The sequence below is a fragment of the Erithacus rubecula genome (assembly GCF_903797595.1).
Source record: "Erithacus rubecula genome assembly, contig: SUPER_Z_unloc_5, whole genome shotgun sequence".
NCBI classification, from domain to species: domain Eukaryota; kingdom Metazoa; phylum Chordata; class Aves; order Passeriformes; family Muscicapidae; genus Erithacus; species Erithacus rubecula.
The window spans coordinates 2737787-2755235 of NW_027635819.1; positions in this window are offsets into that span (position 1 = coordinate 2737787).

The following is a 17449-nucleotide window of genomic DNA, read 5'->3' on the forward strand; positions in this document are numbered from 1 at the left end:
TGGGCGGGAACGGGCTGGAGCGGCGGCTCCTCGCTCACCGTGTGTGTCCGGGTGATCAGCTGTGTCCGCAGAGGCAGGAGGCTGGAACGGGGCAGATGCAGGGCAGGTGATCACAGAGGGTCTGGCTCTGCTGTGCTCCACAGTCGGGGCTGCAGACGGGGCGTCCTCCTCTGAGCTCCCCAGAAACACGAGTCCCCTCTGGAAGTCTGAGAGGCCCCTCTGGGAGCTGCTGCCACCGACCCCTTTTGTCTGGAGTCATCAGAGACCCTGGGTGTGACCCAGCCAGCTCCCTTGGCATGATAATGGGAAAATTCTTTCAATTGACACAGTAATAGAAAAACACTCAAGCCCCAATATTATCCACCCCGAATTTTTTCCATGCCAACATGCTACAGCAAATTAAAACCTTTAAATCATATACATACATGCAGTTACAGGCACAGTATTGTAGATAGTTCACCCTAGAACAAGGTCCCCTTGGGGTATGCATCGGGTCTCTCCATCCTTTTGCATCACCCACCCAGTGCAATCTGGTCCTTGAGCGAAAACCACCCCACGAACAGGATTGTCTTTGCTGGAAGCAGAGTTCACCCAGACAGTTTTCCCTAACATGCCTCTCAGGTGTACCACTGGAACTTTATCTCCATCTGGTGCTCCCAAGGGCTCTGACTGGGCAGGGCCTGCTCGGTTAGTGGAACCTTGGGTATTCACTAACCAGGTGGCCTTTGGTAGATGGATCTCCCAGTTCATGAAAGTTCCCCCACCAAGTGCCTTTAAGGTGGTTTTAAGCAGACCATTGCACCATTCGACTTTCCCAGACGCTGGTGCATGGTAGGGAATATGGTACACCCACTCGATGCCATGTTCTTTAGCCCAGGTGTTTATAAGGCTATTTTTGAAATGAGTCCCATTGTCTGACTCAATTCTTTCAGGGGTACCATGCCTCCACAGGACTTGCTTTTCCAGGCCCAGGATGGTGTTCCGGGCAGTGGCGTAGGGCACAGCGTAGGTCTCCAACCATCCGGTGGTGGCTTCCACCATGGTCAGCACGTAGCGCTTGCCCTGGCGGGTCTGAGGCAGTGTGATATAGTCAATCTGCCAGGCCTCTCCATACTTATATTTGGACCATCACCCCCCATACCAGAGGGGCTTCACCCGCTTGGCCTGTTTGATGGCAGCGCACGTGTCACAGTCATGAATAACCTGAGAGATGCTGTCCATGGTTAGATCCACCCCTCGGTCTCGTGCCCACTTATAGGTGGCGTCTCTGCCCTGATGGCCTGAGGCATCATGGGCCCATCGAGCCAGGAACAACTCTCCCTTGTGTTCCCAATCTAAGTCTATCTTTGAGACCTCTATCTGAGCAGCCTGATCTACCTGCTCATTGTGCCTATGTTCTTCATTAGCCCGACTCTTGGGAACATGGGCATCCACATGACGGACTTTCACGGGGAGCTTCTCTACCCGAGTGGCAATGTCTTTCCACTCATCAGCAGCCCAGATTGGTTTTCCTCTACGTTGCCAGTCAGCCTTTTTCCACCTTTCCAGCCAACCCCACAGAGCATTGGCTACCATCCATGAATCAGTGTAAAGGTAGAGCTTTGGCCATTTCTCTCTCTCAGCAATGTCCAAGGCCAGCTGAACAGCTTTGAGTTCAGCAAGTTGACTCGATCCACCTTCTCCTTCGGTAGCTTGTGCAACCTGTCGTGTGGGGCTCCATATGGCAGCTTTCCACTTCCGGTTCATCCCCACAATGCGGCAGGAACCGTCGGTGAAAAGGGCGTAGCGTGTTTCATCTGCTGGCAGCTGGTTGTACGGTGGAGCTTCTTCAGCCCGGGTCACTTGCTTCTGCTCCTCTTCATCAGCGAGACCAAAATCTTCACCTTCTGGCCAGTTTGTAATTATTTCCAAAATCCCAGGGCGATTCGGGTTACCAATACGGGCACGCTGCGTGATGAGGGCAATCCACTTGCTCCATGTGGCATCGGTGGCGTGGTGGGTAGAGGGAACCTTTCCTTTGAACATCCACCCCAGCACTGGCAGTCGGGGTGCCAGGAGAAGCTGTGCTTCTGTGCCAATCATCTCTGAGGCAGCTTGAACTCCCTCATAGGCAGCCAAGATTTCCTTCTCTGTGGGAGTGTAGTTGGCTTCAGATCCTTTGTAGCTTCTGCTCCAGAATCCCAGGGGTCGGCCTCGGGTCTCACCAGGCACCTTCTGCCAAAGGCTCCAGGACAGACCATGGTTCCCAGCTGCAGAGTAGAGCACATTCTTTACCTCTGGTCCTGTCCTGACTGGGCCAAGGGCCACTGCATGAGCGATCTCCTGTTTGATCTGGGCAAAGGCTTGCTGTTGTTCAGGGCCCCAATGGAAATCGTTCTTCTTGCGAGTGACCTGGTAGAGAGGGTTCACAATCTGGCTGTACTCAGGGACGTGCATTCTCCAAAAGCTGATAGCACCTAGAAAAGCTTGTGTTTCCTTCTTGCTTGTTGGTGGGGACATTGCAGTGATCTTATTGATGACCTCAGTGGGGATCTGGCGCCGTCCATCCTGCCACTCCACTCCCAGGAACTGGATCTCTCAGGCAGGTCCTTTGACTTTGCTCTTTTTAATGGCGAAACCGGCTCCCAGCAAAATCTGGATGATCTTCTCTCCTTCCTCAAACACCTCCATTGCTGTGTTCCCCCACACAATAATGTCATCGATGTATTGCAAATGTTCTGGAGCCTCACCCTTTTCCAGTGCAGCCTGGATCAGTCCGTGGCAGATGGTGGGGCTGTGCTTCCACCCCTGGGGCAGTCGGTTCCAGGTGTACTGCACGGCCCTCCAGGTGAAAGCAAACTGAGGCCTGCACTCTGCTGCCAAAGGAATGGAGAAGAATGCATTTGCAATGTCAATGGTGGCATACCACCTTGCTGCCTTGGACTCCAGCTCGTACTGGAGTTCCAGCATGTCCGGCACGGCAGCGCTCAGCGGTGGAGTCACTTCATTAAATGCCCGATAGTCCACAGTCAGTCTCCATTCTCCATCAGATTTCTGCACAGGCCTGATGGGACTATTGAAGGGTGAGTGGCTCTTGCTGACCACCCCTTGGCTCTCTAGATCACGGATCATTTTGTGGATGGGGATCACAGCATCTCGATTTGTCCGGTACTGCCGGCGGTGCACTGTCATGGTGGCAATTGGCACCTGTTGTTCAGTCACTTTCAGGAGTCCTACTGCAGAGGGGTTTTCTGACAGTCCAGGCAAGGTGTTCAACTGCTTAATGCTCTCTGTCTCTACAATAGCTATTCCAAAAGCCCTCCTGAAGCCCTTTGGGTCTTTGTAGTAGCCGTTCCTGAGGAAGTCTATGCCTAGAATGCACAGTGCCCCTGGGCCAGTTACAATTGGATGTTTCTGCCACCCCTTCCCTGTCAGGCTAATCTCAGCTTCCAGCAAAGTGAATTCCTGTGATCCCCCCGTCACCCCAACAATGGAAACAGGTACCTTCCCCACATGTTCTGATGGTATCAGGGTGCATTATGAACCAGTATCAACTAACACTTTATGTTTCTGTGGCTTTGACGTGCCAGGCCATCGCACCCACACTATCCAATAGCTCCTGTCATCCCATGCCTCTCCCTGGCTAGAGGCAGGGCCCCTCTAGCCCTGGTTATTATTTCTTTCCTGGGCATACATAGTGGAGATTCCTTCCAGGGGATCTGACAGATCATCCTCCTTTCTGTAATATCCTACACCTTGCTTGTGGGAGGTTGAGGCTACCTTCATTTTAGTGCAGTTCCCTCGGTTAGCATTTCCCTCCCTGAGCTGACACACCCGTGCTGCCAGGACAGAAGTGGGTTTCCCATCCCATTTTCCCATGTCTTTCCCATGGTCTTGCAGGAAGAACCACAGGTCAGCTCGTGAGGTGTACCCTCTCTCCCTAGCTGGGGGACGTGAAGCTCTGACTTGGGGGCCTGTGACTTGTACTGATGCCACACTGATCTTCTTCATCTCCTCCCTCATCTCCCTCATCCTATCTTGGACCTCTTGGAGGTCCCTGACCATGGCAGAGACATTGGCCTGCATTGGGCCATTCATCATACTCTCAAAATTTCTGAGTTTGTTGGCAACAGAACACACTGTCTCTGGATGGTTATCAGCATTAATCATTGCTATGTAGGTGGTATATTGAGATGGATCCAAGGTTGCCAGATTCCATAACATCTGCCCTGTGCACTTGACCTTGTCAGGGTCATTGTCATGCTGTCCATCCCTGCCAAAGAGTACCTCTAATACTGCTGTCTCTCTCAGCTGCTGGATCCCTTCCTCAAGTGTCTTCCAGCGCATTTTATGGTGGTGCTCCTGCATTCTCTCTCTGTGGACAAACTTCTCTCTCACACTCATTAAAAGCCGTTCCCAGAGGGAAAGGAGGCCTTGCTCCCTTACAAATATCCAGTCCACACCTGAATCCTGGGCCAAGGATCCCAAATTCCTGGCCTCAGTTCCATCCAGTTGTACACCTGTTCCCGTAAGGTCCCAGACCCAGAGTAACCAAGTTGTAAAAGGCTCACGGCCCCGCCGAGCAATGTCTTTATGCAGGTTACGGAGACTATCGTATGAGAGGGACTCGGTGACAATCTCAACCTCTGGCTCCCTTGCTGGTTGTGAGGACCCTCCTTGCTGATCCCCATTATCTAGGTGCCTTGTTTTAATCTTAGATTTTCTAGTTTCCACAGGGGCAACTGCTGCTGGCTGTGGCTGCTCCTGTGATCCAGCTGGAACCTGGACAGATACAACATCTACGGGTTCCACTGCAGCACCATCTGACTCTCCCTCTTTAGGGCAGGGGGAGAGTTTCTCACCAGCTGGAGAAAAATACTTCTTCATCATCTGGCTTTGCTCCATCAACATTTGGCCTATATCCTTCACTAGAACCCCCACCCACTCTGGATGGCTCATTTCTGCGGTGGGCTATGGGGCAGGGTTAGGCTCTGGGACAGCATCCCTAGTCCCTGGGGCAGAGGCAGATTCTGGGGCAGCATCCCTAGTCCCTGGGGCACAGGCAGGTTCTGGGGCAACATCTGTTTCTTGGGGTAGGTATCAGAGTTGTTGTCCAAGCCAATATTCCCTTGTTTCTAAATGCTAAGTAGAACAGGCCTATCAGAAATGCCAACCACTGTATAATAGCACTAGCAATCAAAGCAGATCTGAATTCCTTGAGAACCAGTGGGGTGGCCTCAAAAAACTGGGTGATGGGTTGGGAGAAAATTTCCCTTGCACTCGTTATCTCACAGTAAGTACCATTACTGAAATAGCCCCAGAAACACGCAGTTAGAGTACGATAGCTCCGGATCCATGCAACCGCTTCCCAGAAAAAATTAAAAACCCATGAATTCCTGACATAATCAATCCACCAAACTAATCGGACAATAGCCACAGCAACCTTGGTGAGGGGGCCCAAATGCAAATAAGGGCTTGCAAATGGGAGGGAGATGGCTGTGACCACATGGAACACAAACCAGATTAAACCAGACAACATATTGCCAGTTAAGAGAGCTGTTATTCCTGTCTTAACTCTCAACTCGGTGCCCTCCGCCCCAAGCTGGGCGCCAAAACCTGTCCTAGTTTGAAGGACAGGTGTCTGCCAGTAAAGGCAGAAGTTTCCCTTTGAAACAGAGACTTTAATTCCACTCCCATCAAGTATTATAATTGTTTGAATCGAGGACTCTGAGGCAGAGATAAGGGGGTGGGAATAACAGCTCTTTTACTAATATATCTAACTGTACAAGCAGAAAACAACAGCAGTTGTTAAAATTGCTAACAGAACAGATAACTCGGTGTCAGTCCCTTTAGATGCAAGCACGCTGTCTCTGTGCTTAGTCCACAGCCCGGATCTGCTGAAGGGCAGGCGGGAAGGGAGGCAGGAAGGAGGGGGGTGGGGCGGCAGCGGCCACGCCGGTCCCGGGCGGGAACGGGCTGGAGCGGCGGCTCCTCGCTCACCGTGTGTGTCCGGGGGATCAGCTGTGTCCGCAGAGGCAGGAGGCTGGAACGGGGCAGATGCAGGGCAGGTGATCACAGAGAGTCTGGCTCTGCTGTGCTCCACAGTCGGGGCTGCAGAGGGGGCGTCCTCCTGTGAGCTCCCCAGAAACACGAGTCCCCTCTGGAAGCCTGAGAGGCCCCTCTGGGAGCTGCTGCCACTGACCCCTTTTGTCTGGAGTCATCAGAGACCCTGGGTGTGACCCAGCCAGTGCCATTGGCATGAAAATTCTTTCAATTGGCACAGTAATAGAAAAACACTGAAGCCCCAACAATATCATCCAGTATAGCACCGAACACTGAAGTTCTTTATAATCTTACTGTTTGACATATTTTTGGATAGAGAATCTCATATTAAGTCTCAGTTAAAAGTTACCTATTATCAACTTTCAGGTTCCATAAACTTTATTTTTCACAAACAAATTAAGTACAAATAAAATTATTTTATTCAATATACTGGACTTTTAAAGTTGTGTGGCCTTACTAAGTGGATTTCATAATTCTTCTGAGTAGGTTTTACACAGATGCAGTAGATTGTTAGTCAGACAAAGATTTTTCATCTGAAATAATTTCATCATGTGAAGTTCACTAAGAATGTGTCATATTGATGTGTGTCAATAAGAGATATTCAACCCAGTCTTTGGAAGCATACCTGTATGCAAGAGTAGCATTAGAACCTGCTTCTAAAGACAAACTTTTGCAATACATTGAAGTTGTTAAAATTAGAGTAATGATTAACATTCTCAGCTTCTTTAGTGCTTTACTAGTGCCTTACTTTGTATGCTTGAAGTGCTGTTCAGAGTTGAAGCAAGTAACTTTGCAGCTGGTGTGTTTGTGGCAGGTCAGTTTGTGCATTCAGTAGACACCACAATGTCTTTCTACTTGCCAGTCATTAACAGCACTTTTTTTTTCCCCTAAAGGTTCCAAAGACAGCTGAAGACTTCTTAAATAGATTTGGTGTATCATTTGCCACTGCAGAGTCCAAAGAGACAGGATGTGTAGACCATTTTGGCCTGCAGAAAGAGCTTTGGGGATAAACATGATTCCTGTTTTGTAATGCAGGGCAAGTGAAAAGGGTAGAGTAGTTTAGCTAGGTAGCTGCCTAACACATGTCAGAGAGGTCCAGTAGGTATCTTTAGGCTATCAGAGCAATCCCATTGTCCAAACCCATAGCAGCCTTCCTACCTAAATAAATAAGTTTTATTTCTATAGCAGATTAATTTATGTGGCAGCATTGGAGCATAGCTAGTGATAGAGATCTGCCTGAGCAAGGGCAGATCTTTATCACTAAAGCACAGGAGGAGCAGGGAAAGCTGTGTCATCTAGACATGTCCCAGTAGACACTTTACTTGGAGGAGGAGAAACTCAAGTGTTGGAAAAACTAGGAAGTCCAGAGGGGCTGGAACCAGGAGAACTAAGGTTAGTACTGGAGAGTGGGGATGAGGTGCTTGAGTAGGACTATGGTAGAGTAGGAGAAATGAAAACTGGGAGACACTGAGGCTGGAGGCAAGAGCAAAGAATGTGGAGTAATAATGGAACCAAACTGGTGGGAAGGATTTGAGCTGCCTAGGGTAAGACTAGGGTGCAAAAGAAAGGTACTGACTCAAGAAATATGAAGGAGTTAAGGGATGAAGGTAGAGCTTGGGAATTGTTTTTATTGCCCACATGCTGAGATGACCAGAAATCCAGTCACAAATAAAAAGAACTAGCCAGATACCTAAAAGAGAGGATCTGCCACACAGGGGGCTAACTACAGCAGTTCCTTTGGGAATCCCATTTTCCTGAATAGACTTAATGGAATATTGGTCAGCAAAGGCTGATGTACCTTCCCTGGGCAGAAATCTCTTAGGTCATGGGGTCCATCTGGATGGATGGACCATTTAAAACAAAGCAACAAAAATCTTGAAGTAAAAATTGATCAAAAAAACATGGTATTTTCTTGTCTTTACGTCAGATGGTGACCACAAGTTGACTTCATGGTAGGATAGGTTGAGTTTCTGGTACGTGGTGTAGTTACAATGAGGATGAGATATAATTGTAGCTACCCGTCCCTCCCAGTGCTTCTCTGCCTTGCTGGTGAACCATCTTTGAGTTTTTTTAGCATTTACTTCATACCCTAGTAGAGGGAGTAGCTTTGAATTTCAGAAGAGTTGAATAAGGTGTTCTTAGTCTCTGCTGGGAAACAGCCTAAGTATTTGTTCTTTCCTAGCTTCATGAAAAATTATATATTTGATTATCACGAAGCAAATCCATACTTGCACAATCCTAAACTATGGATCCTGAGTTACCAGATTCTCATCTGTGAGGGACATTAGGGTCCCTCAGCAGAAAATATGGGGATAACATTTTAAAAATCATGAAAAATCGTGAAAAAAATAATGAAAAATCATACTATGGGGATAACAGTGAAAAATCATATTATGTGGACAAGAAAAATTCTCACGGCAAGTAATTTAATAGTTATCTGCCTCAAAAAGCAGGTAACATTTCTTGCTATGTTTTCTGTATCTGTAAAATACCCTGGGTTCTTTATATGGATTTTACATTTCTTACCTCCTTGGCCTCCAGTTATTCTGCAACATCTTTTCAGGCTGCATGTTGACAGCAGAGCTAGCATTTCCAAAATTTGCATGAGATGTATTTGTTTCTTGTTAACTCCCAAAGTTTGATGAAGGTAGTAAAATATCTATGCTTTTACCTCACACTATCTAATTACTTTAGTTCTTTTGAATTCTTTAATCTTTTTTTAAGTTGACAAAAATCTGTACTAATAACCAACACTGCATTCATGATTTGTCATTCCAAATGTCCCAATTGATGTCAAGCAAACAAATGATGAATGTTCCTGTATAGCAGACTTTTGGATTCTGAGTGTATTGAATTGCCTCTCTGATTTTTGTGGTTTATTGTGTCTTTTGACTAAAAAAAAAATGTTAAATGAGAAATCAATGAACAAGAGTTTCACAAATGTTCATAACCTAAAATCACTTTTAAAGGGGATACATCAAAACAGAGCTAAAACTTAAATGTGAACTGTGAAGTTTAAATGTAGCTAGAAAAAGTAAATCATATGATTATTACCTACCTCTAATAATTTGTGTTAACCACAGCTTTACGTTGCTGAGACTGAAACTACATAAGAAATTAATGCATTAAATGACTTTACCATATAAAATCACTTGGCTATCGGGCTGACAAATGTGAGTGCCTCTGTCCTATCTGAAACACTCCCAAACTCTGTGTTGCCCAAGTTTCTTTTCCAGAAAAACAGCTTTAAAATTATGCGTTGAACAAAGGAGGTCAAATGTATCTTTTCCATGGGATCTGAGGACTGGGGATTTAAACATTGTCACGTTAGGGCTTTCAGACCCACTTGGTCTGTACATAGCTGCTGGCAGATACAGTAGTACCATTTTGGAAGGCTGCTTCCAAGCATGGTTGTATTTATACATTTTCATATTGAGAACTGTTTTTTCTAAATGGAACAATCATCCTTGCTGAAAAAACTAGCAAGTTAATTGGGTATTGTAATTGTACCTGGAGTACCAATGCTGAAGCACATATTAGGAGTACCCTGCTCTGTGCTCTATTGGCCAAGGTAAGAGACTACCTGAGAGGAGCTAAAGAAGCTGTATCAAATGTGCTTTCTCCATGGATGCCAGTATAAAAATTAAATACTCCATTGAAACTGTTGTGTTCCCTAAAAAATACATTTCAAGTTTTTGCCTAGTGAGCCATTCATTATGGGGTTGCCTGATATAAAAGGCAAGAAAGAGTGATTTCCAAAGCCAGAGCCTTTTATGGGCAGCCCATCTCCTAGCATTTTGGAGAAATACTGCTATCAGTGTCCCTGTGGAGGTCAAAGATGTCAGGACATGCATGAGAAGCAGAGAGACCCTAGGTAAGAAGATTCTATTGCTGTAACTAAATATGAGACATCTCCAAAATTAATCAGTTGAATGAGATTATTGGTCTGTTTATGTTGATGTTAAATACTGTGGTCGTTCTGAAAAGCTCTTTTTTTGCTTTTGCAAGAAAAGACCACTTAACAAGTTTTCCTCCCTTCAGATGACATTGGATGAAAAAGAAGTCTCAACATCTTTGTACTAAATGGTTATTAAATTCCTCCACTGAAGTGGTTACATTGTGTTGTAAATTTACACTTTCCATTCACCGTTTTTAAGCTTTTGTGTTCCTGGTCTCTATTTGCCTGATCAGTTTCTGAGTTAAATAAAAATCAATGAACTGTTGGGAAACGGAGGTAAAACTAATTTCTTTTGAACTGTAGCTCTTGTTATGTCTTTTTTTCCAAGTTACATGTTCTGAGTGAGGACCTGTCTTCCCAAGGGCACAGTGAATGATAACTTCCAAAGGTTTTCAAGCTGAACCCACCAAGGGCTGCAAACCCTGGCACTACTGCTTTATTTTTGAGGCACTGGAAAAGTGCCTTGTTTGATAACTACATCATGAGAACATGGAATCATAGAATGGTTTGAATTGGAAAGGACCTTAAAAATCATCTGATCCAACCCCCAGCTGTGGGCAGAGAGACCTCCCACCAGATCAGCCCAATCCAACCTAGATTTGAACAGTTCCAGGGATGGGGCATCCACACCTCCTCTGGGCAAATCTTTTCCCAGTGCCTCACCACCCTCACAGGTGGAGAACTTTTTCCTAATATTTACTCTCTGTTTTAATCCATTCTCCCTTGTCCTGTCACTACATGCACTTGTAAAAAGCCCTTTCTGACTTTTTAGGATCCCTTTGGGCACTGGAAGTACTCCTACTGCTATAGGTCTCCCCAGAGCCGCCTTCTTCCCAGATCGAACAACCCCCTCTAAGCCTGTCTTCACAGGAGAGATGTTCTAGCCCTCTGACCATCTTCATGGCTTCCTCTGGATGCACTCCAAAAGGTGCACGTCCTTCTTATGTTGAGGATCTCAGATACATGCATTTCTCCAAATGGATCCAAATGGTTCTCACTAGAGTAGAGCAGGGGGCAGAATCCCCTCCCTCCCCTGCTCACGCTGCTTTGGATGCTGCCATTTGGCTTTCTGGGCTGTGGGTGCTCATGGCCAGGTCATGTCCAGCCTCTCACCCACCAGCACCTCTCAGTCCTTCTAGCAGGGCTGCTCTCAATCCATTCTCTGCCCAGTCTCTACTCCTGTCTGCAGAACCTTCCACTTGGCTGCACTAAACTCCATGAGGTTTGAACAAGGCCCCTTCTCAAGCCTGTCCATGTTCCTTTGGATGCCCTCCCTTCCTTCTGGTGTGTGGACAACACCAAGCAGCTCAGAGTCACGGGCACACTTGCTGAGGGGGTCCCTCATTCCCACTGTCCTTGCTGCCTGCAGGGGTGTGGAGCAGTGCCAGCCCCAGTATCAGCCCCTGCACGAGGGGTTAACCACACACTGACCACAACACTGCTCCCTACCTGGGCATTTTGAGTGAGACTATACAGCCCATTCCTTATCCATCGAGTAGTCCACCCTCTCCGTTTTAGATTAAGGATGTTACAGAGGACAGTGTCAAAGGCTTTACACAAATCTGCATATATGATGTCAGTTGCCCTTTCCACATCCATCAGTCTAAGCCCATTTCAGAAGGTCACAAAAATTGTCACACACTATTTGCCCTTAGTGAAGGCTGGCTGTCACAAATCACTACTTATTTTCCACATGCCTTAGCATAAATTCTAGGAGGATTTGCTCCATGATCTTGCCTTCCACCAAGGTGAGACTGGCATTCTTTGAAATGTATCTGCTGGTACAGGTTCCGTACTTGAGAATGGGACTGGACTGGATTGGACTGGACTGGACAAGCTGCTACCACTGGAGAACAAGTCAGATTCTGAGGAAGAATATGGCCCTGACTTGCTTCAAAAAGAGAAAGTTCATCGAGGAAGAGGAAATCCCTGTAATAACAATCTGCATGCTCTCACTTGGAGAATTAAAAATGTTTAAGAAAGAGCTTTCAACTTACCACATAAGTTGTTTACATTAAATTCACAAATGTGAGGAGGGAGATATGAATGTAGCAGCTGTGTTTTGACAATTTTACCCTGCTTGTAAAAGTGGCTTCCATGTTAAATCCTAAGAGTGACGACAGCCAAGCCCTAGTACGAGGATCAGGAGCTACTAAGTTGAGTCGAGTCTGGCTGAGTTGGTTTTCCCTTAGCTGCCCTCACAGTGCTGTGCTTTGCACTGGGGGCTGGAAAGGTGCTGATAACGCAGTGGTGCTTTGGTTGCAGCATCAGCAGCGTCGCCCCAGCATTCTTGCCTGCCCCATCCCTAGGCTGGGTGAGGTTCTGGGGGAAGACACAACCAGGCCAGCTGACCCAAAATGACCCAAGGGGTATTTCATAGCATATTACATCTGCTCAGATATGAAAGCTAAGAAAAAGAGGAGGAAGGGGGCCATTTTTTATTTACTATATTTGCCTTTTGGATCAACCACGCCAGGTGTTGAAGCCTTGTTTCCGGGAAGTGGCTGAATATGGCACACCAGTGGGATGTAGAGAATAAACCTAGTTTTTTCTCTTTGATTGTGCATGAGCAAACTTGCACATTACTTTTGCTTTAGTAAATTGCCTTACGTGAACATGTGAGTCCTTTTCAATCTTATTTTCTCTTTGCTGTGCAGCTAGGAAGGACAGTGATGGTGGTTTGGTAGGTGTCTGGTGCCCAGCCCAGGTCAACCCACCACACCTGTGCACCCCTGGAGCACCACCTTGGATCTGGAAGAGCGTGGAGGCTTTCACAAGGCTATCTCTGCAAGATCCAGCTTGGGCTTCCATCCAGAACCCTCCCTGTGTTTCCTTTGCTCCAGACATGAGACAAAGGCTCTACCTCACCCTTATCTTTTTATGTGAAATCTGCAAAAGAAAAATTTGAAGTGAAAATGACACAAGTCAAGGGAGTTTCTCTGTGGTTTATTGCCATTCATGAGGGCTTGTGGGACAAGTGCATATGCTGCCTAGAAAGCAAATATGCAAGTCTGCTGTTGAAATTGCTTGCTGCCTGTGTTTGATTTAAAGGTTCCCCTATTCACAGAGCTATATTAATTTGCTCTTGTGCTGTCCAGAAGTCTTTGTTTAACAACCGTCTTTAAATTACAGCCAAGCCTTACTAAAATAAGCTCACTTGACCAAGTTGCATTATCATCTTTGTCCCAAAATCCATTCTGCTTATTTTATGATTAAAACCTCCTTTGAATTCATACCCTGTCATGTGCAAAATTATCATCTGTGTAAACCTGTTTCCCTGGGTGCATTTGTCAGGGATGCTCTTTCACAGCAGGTTAGACGCAGAACGCTTGGGCATGGTGTAGGGATAGTTTATCCTGCCTTGGGGCACTTTGGTTTTCTATTTCTTAGAATTCCTTGGATTCCACTTCATTTTATTTTTTTTTTTTTAATGCCACCCCTACCTCTCCTGAACCCCTAACCTGTGAATTCTTAAACCAGGGAGAGTATTGCTCTGGTGGGACAGTTTATTGTAGTGCCAATCTGTGACATACATAGATGGAAAGGTGTTTATAAATATCACAAAAATACTTCAGAGGAAATCAGAAATATTAGCTAGGTTGGGCACACATGCACTCTATACATTTGTACTTCACAGATCAGCTGCCTTCAAGGGGCACTCGCTGGCCAGCATCTTCCAAAATATCCTCTGAAATATGCAGGTCTCTGGTGAGACCAAGGTCTGCTCAAGAGGAGTCCTGGTGAGGCTTTCCAACATAGGCACAGAGCTCTTCTGTGTTTTTGTGTACAGCTCTATATATAACTCCCTGTATGTGGCCAGAGTGAGTCCTGCAGGGTGGTGATAACGTGCCCTCTGTGACCTCCCAGTTGCTATAGATAGCTTCCTGTGCACATCATGCAAACTGCTACTGCCACCAAATTTTTCTGATGGCTCCATGCCTTGACATCTGTTTTCAGCATAAAAAACACTCCAGCCTCAAGCAACTTTATTGTACAGATTGAGGAGCTGCTGGTACAAGTGAGGACTGTGATGGTGGGCATCTAAAGAAAAGGTGTTAACTGGGTTAACAAGGTGAGCTTCCCTGGCCGTTAGACAAGTCCCTTCCCTTCTGCCAGCCCTGGTTTATCCTAGTTTTTATTAAAGGCAGGAATGAGGGAACAGCAGAGGCATGTGTTTGCTCTGCCCAGGATGCTCATTCCTCCCTGCTGAGGGGCACTGCCAGCTCCGAGCTGGGAATGGCAGCAATGGGTGGGAAAGCTGTTCCCCAGCCCTGTGACAGCTCCTGAGCCCAGCACAGACCCAGCCGGGCACCCGAGCCTTGCTCTGCCCCTCAGGGCCGTGCACAGCAGCCACTGAGCTCCTGGGTGCACATTTCTGCCTCTGCCCTGGGATGGTCAAACACTGCCCTCCCCTTCCCCTCTGCCTGCAGCCTCTCGGCTCTGCTGCAGGCTTCCTCATCTCCTGTGACTCCAAGCCATGGTCCAGAGGCCACAGAAAAGGCAGGCTCACAGTCCTGCATAAAGCAAACACAAGCCCACTGTGTTTGGCCCAGCAGAAACCTGAGCAAACATGCAGGCATTTGAGAGGTTGTGTAGCGTCTGTTCCCCAGGGAGGGCAGCTTTCTAAGCCAAAGGCAGCACTGACTGTGGAGAGCAACAGTTCCCACAGTTTCCCTTCTATAAAAGGAAATCAAATTCTGCAGCAGCTGTTGATATGATAGCCAGTCTGGGCTGGACCCCCTCCCATCCCCTTAGTGGCTGCCCACCCTGCTCCAACTACGCACAGCCACTTGTCCTGTCAGAACAAACTGAGCTTTCTGGTGCTGGTTGGTGCTGGTTGGACTTGGGATTAATAGGGATGTAAAGCAAACCTTTTTCTTTTTTTTTTTTTTTTTAATAACTAAATGCCCTGACCTTGGTCACTTCAGTGAAGTTCTGTGCTCTGGAAACACTGGCAAATGAAGATTCAGGCACCTTAGATGTACCTTGTCTTAGGGGTTGAGACAGCTCTAGCCTAAACACTACTGCTAATCTACTGGTGTCAGGAACAGATTATTCTTGTTTACTTCATACTAATGATTAAAAAAAAAAGTTAAACCAGGGTAAAATGTTCATTTTGCCATCAGTTTAGACACCTCGTTCAACATAAATGCAGTAAAAATGTAATTAATAGTGCAATATTCCAAACTAGTATGAGTTTGTCTATCTTTAACTTCTTTGAAATCCTTGTCTGACAAGGATTTATTTGGGAAGGGCATTGAGAGGGGTCACCCTTGGCACACTAACATGCATTTGATTTTCCTCTCCACAGCAGGGCAAAGTGAGTGTGTCTCTGTGGATTCAGTGTGTTGTAACTAAATTGGAGGGAAGTCTGTTCCACTCAGTTAGGCTGCTGCATCAGGGAGTCTTTTCCAGGTATGCTGATGAGAGCTGCTGTAGTTGTCAAACAGTCTGCAGAAGTCAAAGGAATGAAAAGAAATTTGCATGGGAATCCAGAGAGATTTAATTGTCTACAAACTCCAGAAGAGTAGGCACTTGTGGGCCCATGGCAGGGACTCAGTTCATGAGTGCCTGTGACCATGAGATGAAGGTGACCAAGATCACACAGTAAGGCTGGCAACAGCTGACTTTGCTCAGTGGCACCTGTGGGACAACACCTGAGCCATGGCTCTCTGCTCTGCACCCTGTGCTGGCTCTGCACCTCATGGTGCTGTGCTTGCCCTGCATGCCAGCACACATGGGAGCCAGGCAGAGTCATGATTTGGGGGTTTGGACCCCAAATGCTGCTGGCCAGCCTTAGCATCAATCTCAGATCTGGGACAAACTTATGCACCACCTCCCCACACTCCACAGCACGGGACTAGGGAGCAAGAGTGTCACTGTGCTCCTCCCTTGGCTTTTTATTAACACTAAAAGGAACAATTTTCTTTGCAGCGATTTCAGACAAACTCCCCCAAGTGACATTTCTGACCTTTTGCTCTGTGGTGCACATCCCTTGATATACATAAGCCAACTTTGTTGGAGCCACCTGTTCTTTGACAGGTCACCAGAGCCTTTTTAGCCTTCAGAGGAGGAAGGAGGCACAGGAGCTCTCAGCAGAGCAGTGCTGCCTGCCCAGAGGCAGCAGAGACAGTGCTCCTGCAGGCAGGCTCTCCAGCAGCATGGCACTGCCTCAAAGCTGATCCCAGATGGGTGCTGGTGTTAGAGGGAGCTGCTGGTGTGGGGGTTCAGGAGAGCCTCAGATGCCTGGGCACACGGGTAAGGGGCTCCTTGTGGAGCTCTGTGACACTGGGAGGGGCAGCCCTTGGGCACAGCAGGGTCTGCATCCCCCTTGCTCTGAGCAAAGTAGATCTGCAGGGAGCTTAATCCACCTTTAGAGGGGATTAAAGACTTTATTAAGCCATGGGTAAATGCAGGGGATGAATTTCATTGCAGGAGGGCAGCATTCCATTTTGAAAAAGGAAAGTGAACTCAAACCTAATCCTGGTATAGTTAAGCTGAACTATTAAGCTGAAATAAAAGTGCAGGAGCCCAGCTGACACACTTAAACCTTGAAGGCATGAATTGGACAGGCTTTGTACAAGGGTGTAATAGCCTCTGAAGGCCAGCTGGGCCTAAAAACTTTCATGTCTATGCTTCATTCTTCAGAGCCTTTACACTTACAGACCTGCCCCTTTTGCTAAACACACAAAATTTCTAAAACACACATGATATTTGCATGCAGAACTCAGCCATGCTCATCTTTCACTTACCCTTCTCTGATTTGCATGTCTCCAATTTCTTCATTAGACACGTTGTTTAAAGTAACTGAATAGAATCAGTAAATTAATAGACTCAAGCTTGCTGCGTTTTGCTCAATTGATATTTTTAAAAAATCTAGATACCCCAAATTCTCTTTGTATTGTCAACTTGATTAGCAGCTGTAGCAACAAAAAATGGCAATTACATGATATATTCATGGTATGCATAATTATGTACTTTAGCTTATTCCTCATAAATATCTAATAATGTACTCAATGCATTAAATTTTAACAATGTCTACATACTTAACCCATATTTTTTAAATGAGTTTGTTCCCAGGGCACTCTGCTAGTATCACATGGGACAGGCTAGGAGGAAATCATACATAAAGATAATTTTTCAAACAGACTCAGTTTTCTCTCTGTACTTTATTTTGTATGCTTGTGTCTCAAAAATATTGAATGAATATTTTAATAGAATTTTAGAGGTCTTTAAAGGCACCAAGACAAAAAAACCTAGAAATAGGCATAAAGGTCTGAGCACAAAATATCTGGCTACAGTATGTAATGGATTTGGAATTAACTTTTTAATTTTATTATATTTGCCTGTTCCCAAGAACTTACAGCCAGAAGTAAGGGAAATGAGAGGTAGGGGCAAAGGGTGAAAATCTTCCTTCAAGTAGGTTTTGTTAACCACAGAAGAGCAGCA